This window comes from Mercenaria mercenaria, chromosome 10 (assembly GCF_021730395.1).
Source record: "Mercenaria mercenaria strain notata chromosome 10, MADL_Memer_1, whole genome shotgun sequence".
NCBI lineage: Eukaryota > Metazoa > Mollusca > Bivalvia > Venerida > Veneridae > Mercenaria > Mercenaria mercenaria.
The window spans coordinates 68,874,658-68,884,127 of record NC_069370.1 but is presented as its reverse complement, the minus strand read 5'-3'; the positions used below and the strand labels follow the sequence as shown (position 1 = coordinate 68,884,127).

The 9,470-nt window shown below is 32.2% G+C and overlaps 1 pseudogene; it reads left to right on the top strand.

Annotated features, from left to right (window-relative positions):
* The first annotated feature begins 6,090 nt into the window (after positions 1-6,090).
* On the top strand, positions 6,091-9,135 carry LOC128546447 (uncharacterized; annotated as a pseudogene).
* The last annotated feature ends 335 nt before the right edge of the window (positions 9,136-9,470 follow it).

Genomic DNA, 9,470 nt, shown 5'->3' with positions numbered 1-9,470 from the left:
AACGTTTATTTTTATACCTTTTAAAGTTTTAAGTTCAGATTTAAGTATTTCATAAGAGTCGTTTATAGTTAAATATAATTGATTCTTTGGATCTTGTCTATATGTAATTTTAATTTCAAATTTCTTATAATATTGTTTTGTAGATCTCTCGATTTTCCATCTATATATTATATTTAGAAAATAAAATTCGTTAAGCAAAAAAGAATTAAAAAAATAATTAAAAAAATAATTAAAAAAATAATAAAATAAATAAAGTTTTAAATTATCTTTAAGAAGAATTTAAATATTTAAACTTATATCTTTTTCCATTAGTTTTTGATATTCCACATTTTACTCGGTTTTCTCCTTTGCAGCACATTGTTATTAACCCAGAATTAATACCAAGGTCTTTAGACGCTGCATAATTGCTTTTATATGTTTTTTCTTCATTTTGTATCACAGTCGGTTACAATAACTTTTTTAGGGTTGTTTCTAATATTATTTGGTCTGGGACAATCACATAATCTTTCAGCATTTTCTTCTTCAGTTAATAGACAACCACAGTTCCATTCAAATAAATTAGTTTTTAAAAGATAAGGATCTATAACATTTTGTAATTTATCAATGACATGGTTTTTATATTCATCGCTAACTATTTGAAGTTTTGATTTAATAACATTTCTTCTTTTAAGAACTTTCTTATATGAATTTTTGTCTGGATTCATTATTTCTCCTAAAGTGCTAGATAATTTTGGCATAATCATTCTATCTACCTTTCTATTAACCATCTATATATAATATACTTATAGAAAAAATCTTTAAAAACGCACCTAATGAAATTATATTGATTTGAGAAATTTGTTTATATTATCTATATCTTTTGAATAAGATTTTAAAGTCATTTTTTTCTAAATTGTTATCAACTGTTAAAATTTTAATACCTTCTTGAAACATTCTGTTTAACCATTCTTCGTGTAATTTGTGTAGTTTTTCTAAATAATCTAAACCAACTTTGTTTTCTTCCGTTTCTGTTTCTTTTTGAAGTCTTTTAAAACATATTTCTGGGTCGGTTTTAACATAAACAAATCCATCAATTGGGTTTTTTCCGTATGGTTTATAATATGATCAGTTAAGAAAAGATTGTATACTGCCCCTCGGGGTCATTTATAACACCGTTGTCGTGATGTTGTTTTGTTAAAACGTTACTGTTAGTTAAATAACAACGTTCAAGAACAGAAACACCATCAAACTGTTTAGCAGAAGACAACATTTTTATATGACTGTTTAAAGTTGTTAGCTGAAAAGGAAATAAATATTTGGAAGGTTCTTGAGCAGCAAGTTCAAAAAGATTATATGAATTAGAACTTGCGAAGCTGGAACCTTCGGTTGCATGTGGATCCATGACATTTTGCCATTCGTGAATTGGTTCTGGAATTATATTAAAATTAGGATTATATTCTTTAATAATATCTAAAAACGTACATTTTCCTGATGCAATATTACCTTCAACTGATATAATTTTTCTCATTTAATATAAAATCCTTATAGAAAAAATCTTTAATAAATCTTTAATAAATCTTTAATAATCTTTAATAATCTTTAATACAACTCTTCTTCTTTTTTGCTTTTATATCCGTTAAGTTTAAATTCCTTCATATGCATTTCAAGAGGTGTTGAATAATTTTTTTCTTTCTGCATTTCTAATAGTATTGTAAAAATATCTTGAATAACCTTTTTCTCTTCTTCTTTATTTACTTTTCCAATTCGTACTTTTGTTATAAGTTGTTTTATATTGTGATGATGTGCTTTTAAAATAAATTTCTTGTCGTCAAGTTTTAGTCTGTTAGTAAATATGGTAATTACTGATGGAACAGCGCCAGCAACTGCTACAAATATAGGAATAGCTGGAACAAGTGCTAATGCAGCTGAACAACCAAAGACACCTACTGTAATATATAATCCGGTACTTACTCTCCCACAAAATTTATAACTTTTTCTGTAAGCAGCAGCTAGTTTAGTTAAGTGAATAATTAATTGATCTATTGTTTCTATTCCATTATTATTAGAAATTAGATTTTTATTACTCATTTATATAATTAAACTTTTTATTTTCTAAATTAAATTTGTTCAAGATCGCTAAACGGAACCCAGCTATTAAATTTTTCGCTATAACCCTTCCATTTTACTAAAGCTTGTTTTTTCTTATAGTCTCGTCTAATAACTTTTTCAATTCTAAAAACTTCTTGTGTAGTAGGTAAAAGTTCTTGTCCGTAAAATGAACCTTGAACTATTTCATTATTTAAATCTTTAATAGAGTATGTTCTTGGATTTGTATTATTAATTTTATAAATTATAAATATTTCCTCTGTCCAGTTTGGTGTATATCCTTTTTCGAAATGTCGTTTAAGTTTGCTTAAGCGAACTCGATCACCAATTTTAAATTTTGCTTTACTTTTTGGTGTCTTTAAATCACCGTATAAATTAAAGTAAACCGTACCTTTATTTAAGTTTTTACTAGCTTCGGTTGGTGTCATTTTTATACTAGAATGTTTTGTTTTGTTATATTTATCAACCATATCCTGCAAATTATCTAAATAAGTATAAGTATTATTTTGCTGTAAAATTTTCCACATTATTCTTTTTAAACTTCTATTAAATCTTTCAATAACTACAGCCTTTCCTTCATTAAATGTAAAGGTACATGTTAATTTTATTTTTATTCAAAAATGATTCAAACTTTTTATTATAAAATTCTTTTCCTTCATCCACCCATAAATTTACTGGTAATCGTCCTTCTAAAATTATTTTTTCAAATGCTTCAGTAACAGATTTCTCCAGTTTAGTCTTTAATGGAATAACCCAAGCATATTTACTAAATATATCAATAACGGTTAACAAGTACTTTACTCCTTTATTATATTTTGAAAAGGTTTTGCATATCAACTAATCAGCTGACCAAGTATCATCAATATCATTAACTATCACTCTTCGTTTCCTAAATTTCCTTTTAATTGGTTTGTGTAATTCTTCTGCTAATTCATCACTCCATGTGATTCCGGGGGTATACTCTACCCTCTTTTCCCGTTTTTTGACTTTCGTTTTTGTCTGGGTGTTAAGCCCATAGGGAACTGTTGTTCCTGTCCCAACCCAAGTTTGTATTTCGTTTTGATAGCTGGTTTTACAACTAAATGTTTTGCAATCTTTTCTCCAAATGTTTTTGATTTAGTGTTATTTAAATTGGAAAGCATTTGCTTATCACAGGTACTCTTTTTTACACCACTGTCATAGCAAAAGTCATGGTCCATACATACTGCATCCAGTTCGTTGACAGGAGGTCCGTTATCTAAAGGATTTCCTGGTCCACAATAGTTATATCCTGGAAGTGTTAAACCTTTTTTAGGTAACAAAGGTAACATTGCTTTATGAATATCTAAATTACCTGCTTTGATAGTACTTTTAACAAATTTTGCTTTCATTTTCCCACAAGACGAACAGGTAGCTTTTATCATTTTTCTCCCATTTTTTGTTATAACATAATGGGGGTTTATATTATCAGTAAATCTTCTTTCTTTCAAACAATATATTTTATTCTGTAAACTCATCTATATCAAATGTATTTAAAATTATTTAAAGACTAATAATGTAGTTATTAATTCAAAATAAGTTTAAATACCTTTACATTTTATCAATAAAAATAATCTGCCAAAAGTTTGCCAAAAGTTTGTCAAGTTGGCAGACACTGCCACATAGTTGTCTCCGTGGCAGAAATTTGGCAGAAATTTAAATATATATGTTTTATCAAATTTAAGTACATTAAATAACTTTGCCAACATTCTGCCAAAAGTTTGCCAAGTTGGCAGATATTGTCACATTGCTGCCACTTGGCAGAAAAATGGCAGGCTTTTGATTGGTTGAATTTGTGTTTGCCAACGTTCTGCCAAAAGTTTGCCAAGTTGGCAGACACTGCCACATTGCTATTTTCATGGCAGGATTTTGGCAAATATTTGGTGGAAGTGTTTAATCATATTTTACTATAGGTTTTCATAAAGTACTATGAAAATTTGTTTTAAATTTGTTGAAATTGGTTAATATTGATCGGTTAAGGTCAAGGGTTAAAATTAAGTTGGGTCAAAATTGTGCCAAAACCATCATTTCTTATACTACTTGAAAGGCCTATTTGGCGATGTGTCTCTGGCTGCGTTTGCTATGCGTTATGCTGCCAGGAAATCCACACTTATCTTTCATGTTTTTATTTATTCAAGATTATTAAAAAAGAACATAAATCAGTCTAATATTTCAAAAACAAATTTGATAATCTCATTCAAATGATACTGTTCAAATGAAGAACTTTAAATAGCTACCTAATTCCCTTAGGCTTTACATTTTATTGCATATTTAGCATTTTAAAACAAAGAAAAATATCAAACAGGGAAAGCCACGCACCAAAAGCGCAGCCTCCTCAAAACGAACTACCTTGTCATTTTCACAGTGCCGAATTTGAATTGTACGCACAGGCGTAAAAGGGTATAAGCCTATGCCCAGGTACTCTGCTGTGGATATTGTATTCTATAAAACATCCATACTTATCTGAACAAAGAGATACGCAACATACTTTCATATTATTTGACTCTATCTATATGTCATCAAAAGATATAGATTCAAACAGCCCTATGATAAAGAACAAATACTAAAAATAGTAACTCTGGTGGATATTGAACCCATCACCACAAAGTATAAAGAATGCAATGCTTATACGTACCGGCTAAAAAAATAGATTACTATACCAGATATATCGTACTGAATCATACCTAAATAACGGACCGTTTCATTAATTAAAGTACAATAACATTGCGGACCTCAAACTTAATTACAATCTATAATATCAGATACTAGTTCTTTGAAATGAATGGAAAACTGTTCAAGTTTTTAATCTATACAAAACAGAATCCTTATGAATTCTTTTCAATTTTTTTTTGTTCTTTCAATATATAAGTATTTATTTTTGTTTAAAAATATATTAAAAATTACAAGGTTTTACTTTTTATCTTTTCAATGAATATTTGTTTATGGCAACTCAGTTTTGTTTCATATTACGATCGATAGGTCTCAAGTTCGCTTGCTATATCTGTATCTGAATAATTTTCAATGTAATGCTCACAGTCTGTTAGGCAGATGATAATGGACTCTTGAAGTTGGTCTGCAGAAATATCTTCATACGATATTTGTTTTCAACAGTCGGAGTATTTTCCACCTAATTCCCCCACTCATCAGCATTGTTTTTTTTTGTGTTCCGTTTATATTCTTGTATATATAGATGTAACCAATTGTTCAAAAACCCGAAACAGATAATCAAAAATAAAACAAGCACGGAGGTAATCATTGTAAGACATTTCTTCCATCCCATCCGTGCCGTCTGAGTCGTCAAGTGCTCCCATCAGAAGTATTTTCTGATACATGTGTAAATATATATACTTAAATTACCAAACACCCATATATTCGCCTCTACATTTAAAAGTACATTCACGGCTCAATACACTGTGACGAACTGTACCCTATTTTTTTGTAAATGTAATTCATAACTTACAGAGTAAAGGTCGATGAATCGATTAGAGGTCAGTGAACTAGATGAAATAACAGAAACATGAGTAAGATGTTTTTTACTAAAAAATTAAAAAACGACAAGTAAGTCGATTATTCTGCTCATAAATAAGGACAATATATCAATCAGCAGGTTTAGCATAGTTTTAGTTCGATTTAAAAAAAAATAAGGTAGAAGGAGGTGTTGCGTTAAAAAGGTAAAGAAACATGTGTGTATGGTTTTTGCTTAAATGCATGAAAATTAGAAGAGTTTTCAAATATCCAAATGTGACTGAAAGTTAATGATTTTTTTAAAAAGCAAATACACATGTGATTGCTATAAATAACTTAATAATAATACTTCTTGTCAGAACTTTTGTATGGAATTTAATAATCTAGAAAAAAGTTGATGGAGATTGGACAGTTACTTTAAAGATATTTCAAATTGATATATATATTTTTATTTCTAGCTATGAAAAGTATTCTGTTCACTTTTATTTATAAAACTAAGCAATTTTTATCTTTCAGAAAAGTATGTCAGATTTCACAACATTTCAACCGGTCTATAAGCTTATTTTGCTTGTTGTGATATCGGGAGTGTTATGCGATGATCATAATGATGCCGGTATCTGTGACATGGGCGCGGCCAAATGTACACTATTTCTGGAAGTAGGGACATGGTTTCCGATGCGGAAGGGCTATGCACAGAAAGTCTACGTAAACGAAACTGACGGTATGCTGTATTTGGACGGCGATGCAATACGTCCAGATGATGTTGTTCTAGCTGATGGATCAGCACATGAAATAGTTCTGATTTTGTTCAATAAGACAATGCCTGGACCAACACTTACTGTCTACGTGAATTAAGAAGTTACTGTTCACGTAAAGAACAATTTGATTAGTGATGGAATCACAGTACATTTTCATGGAATCGAAATGCGAGGTACCCCATGGATGGATGGAGCAGCATTTGTTACTCAGTGTCCTATTTTACCCGGTCAGACATATACGTATAAATTTAAACCCAACCGAAGCGGGACTTACTTTTATCATTCTCATTCTGGGTCACAGATGAGCATGGGTCTTTCAGGGGCATTTATTGTGAAAGAAAAGAAACGGGACAATATGGAGGAACATGTTTTGTTTGTTCAGGACTATAACAATATACACACATCCGATCACATTTACACAAGCGGGCGTTTGGGAAGTATAAGAGCGGAAGGTGTGCCGTTCAGACCCTTTATAATTGATGGAACATTTTCCCCAGCTACAAAAGTAACTTCGTCTCTAATCAACGGACGAGGACGTTCATTTGATGCGGACGGGAAACAATTAACAAGAACAACTCTCAGTGTCTTCATGGTAACACAGAGGAAGCAATATAAATTTAGGGTGATTGGAGGAGGCTATGATATCCAACACAAAGTATCTGTGGACGGTCATAAGATGAAAGTCATTGCTGCTGACGGTCACGATATCGAACCAATCACAGCAGATTTTATCATCATACATAACGGTGAAAGGTTTGACTTTATACTTGAAGCCAACCAGTCCCCTGGGAATTACTGGATTCGCGCTGAAACTTTACATGCAGTGCAAGACAAGGCTGGATATGCAATTCTTAGGTATGATGATGCCGACGAAGACGCCGATCCGACTTCCGTTACTCAAAGTTGTACACTTAGTAACCACTGTATAGTTGTAAATTGTCCTTTCACTTCGTATCCAAATTGGAGTTGTGTTCATACTGACGAAATGCGTTCTGTGGTCGATGATCCGGCACCAAATGCGACTTTTGGGAAGTTTAAGGAATATTTCGTTAATCTGGGAGTTGCACGAGGAGACGATCGAGTAGTATGGCATCATATTAATGGAGTTAGTCTGCGGTTACCAACAGTCTCTGCATTGACACAGCCAAGCGAGGTGAGTGAGATATGTGACAAGTCCCACAACTGTGGACTTGATAAAGTTTGCTTTTGTAACAGACCACTGGATGTGAACTTTGGGGACATTATACAGTTTACCTTTTATAGCCGTAGCCCTGTCCATCATCCAATACACATACACGGATACTCTGTCCATGTGTTGAAGGTTGGTTATCGCCAAACAGATGCAAGTTTTGCTAATTTAGGAGATAACGCTGATGTCAAATGTCCTGGACACTGTTACTGGAATGCTTCATGGGCTAATGAAACTTGGAAAGAAGGAAACATTCCCGGTGTTGATCTAAGTCGGGCACCACGCAAAGATACAGTAACAGTTCCCGCTGGCGGTTATGCGGTTGTGCGATTTGTAGCAGATAATCCTGGACTTTGGTATATTCATTGCCATCAAGAAACCCACATACAAACTGGTAGGCACATTAAAATGTCACGAAATCAAATCTATCACAATTTAGACATCTTTTGTAAATTATTTTAAGCACGCATGTAAAGCATAAGTGCATCAACATATGATTATCTCCTACAAGGTTCTCTTTACTTTTTAGGAAGGTCAGACGATTTTCATGTTAGTTTTACACGTTGCTCCCAATATGTCGTATTTACGCCACATGGTACCCAATAACATCCTATGATATAAATTCATATCTATCTGCCAGGAATGGGCTTTCTGCTGAATGATTCTTTCTCTGAGATCCCGCCTCCTCCACCCGGATTTGCAGAATGTAGAAGCTTTCCGTCCCCTGACTGGATTGCAAGTCGTCAAACTCAAACAGCAGTTTCCTCAACAACTGATCAACCAACAACGCAGGCGAACAAGGGTAGGTACAAAGGCGATATGCCCGAACCATGCATTTGTTTCATGTAAGAGATCATAAAGAATGTCCAGGAACAAACTCTGTCTTTCTGCATGTATCTAGATTTAATACCGTCTACAGAATAATTTCCTAACACAAGCGCAAACGGCTAATTATTGTTTACATTAAGTACTCTTGTATTTGTTTCTTTTTTCAGTTAGCATGGCTGACGCGAGGAAATTTTCAGAAGAAGAATTCTGGGGAATGTTTGGAGCTTTAATTTCCGTTATTCTGCTGCAGTTCATTGTTTCAATTTTCTGTTTGCAAAGGAGCAAAAGTTCAATGTCGTTCTAATATTTTGGCAGACCCAAAGAAAGAGGATTTATATTTGTGTTAGGCTAATCTTGACCATGCAATAGACAGTATGTTGATTTACAGTTGTTAAAAGTTTCATTAAACTATGGAAAACGTTTTATTCGAAAAAAATATCATCAAAATTGCGATTTTTCTATAGACTCCAATTATGTTTGTTTGTTTTAGGTTCAACACATATTTGTTTTCAACAGTAATTCAGTTATGCTATGGCGGACAGTTAACCCAACCAGTGTTCCTAGATTCTGTACAAGTACATGTACTGGATCAGAGGTGGACTTTTTCAAATCAGTCTAGCTAATAAAGCACATTACCACATCATTTTTATTTGCCAAGTTTTAGATTGCGAAGGTAATTAAAAATTAAGTAGACTAATGTCATGACTCCGAAACTAGTCAAGAAAAACAACATAAGTTTGTATAATTTTGAAACCTACTACGTATGTGCCAAATCTGAAATTGTTATCATGCCTTATGTGTTCTGTTATCTTTTGTTTCCGTCAGGGGTACTCATACGTTGCGGCCCAAGTCAGCGACATCTTTATAACGTCAGATTACTTTTCAAAAAGTTTCGTAATTCATTTAATTATGTTTTTAAATCGATTGAAAATATACTGAACAACCTCCGTGATTAAAACTCGGTGTATCATCATAAAAATAAGAGTATTCATTAACATTTTAATCAAAATATCACTGTATATATTTAACTGAAGCATGTAGACACCAGATTTCTTCTATCATTCATTATTCTGTAATCATAAAACAGTATATTAAAAGGTGTACTGTACCCTATCAAGGTATTAAAA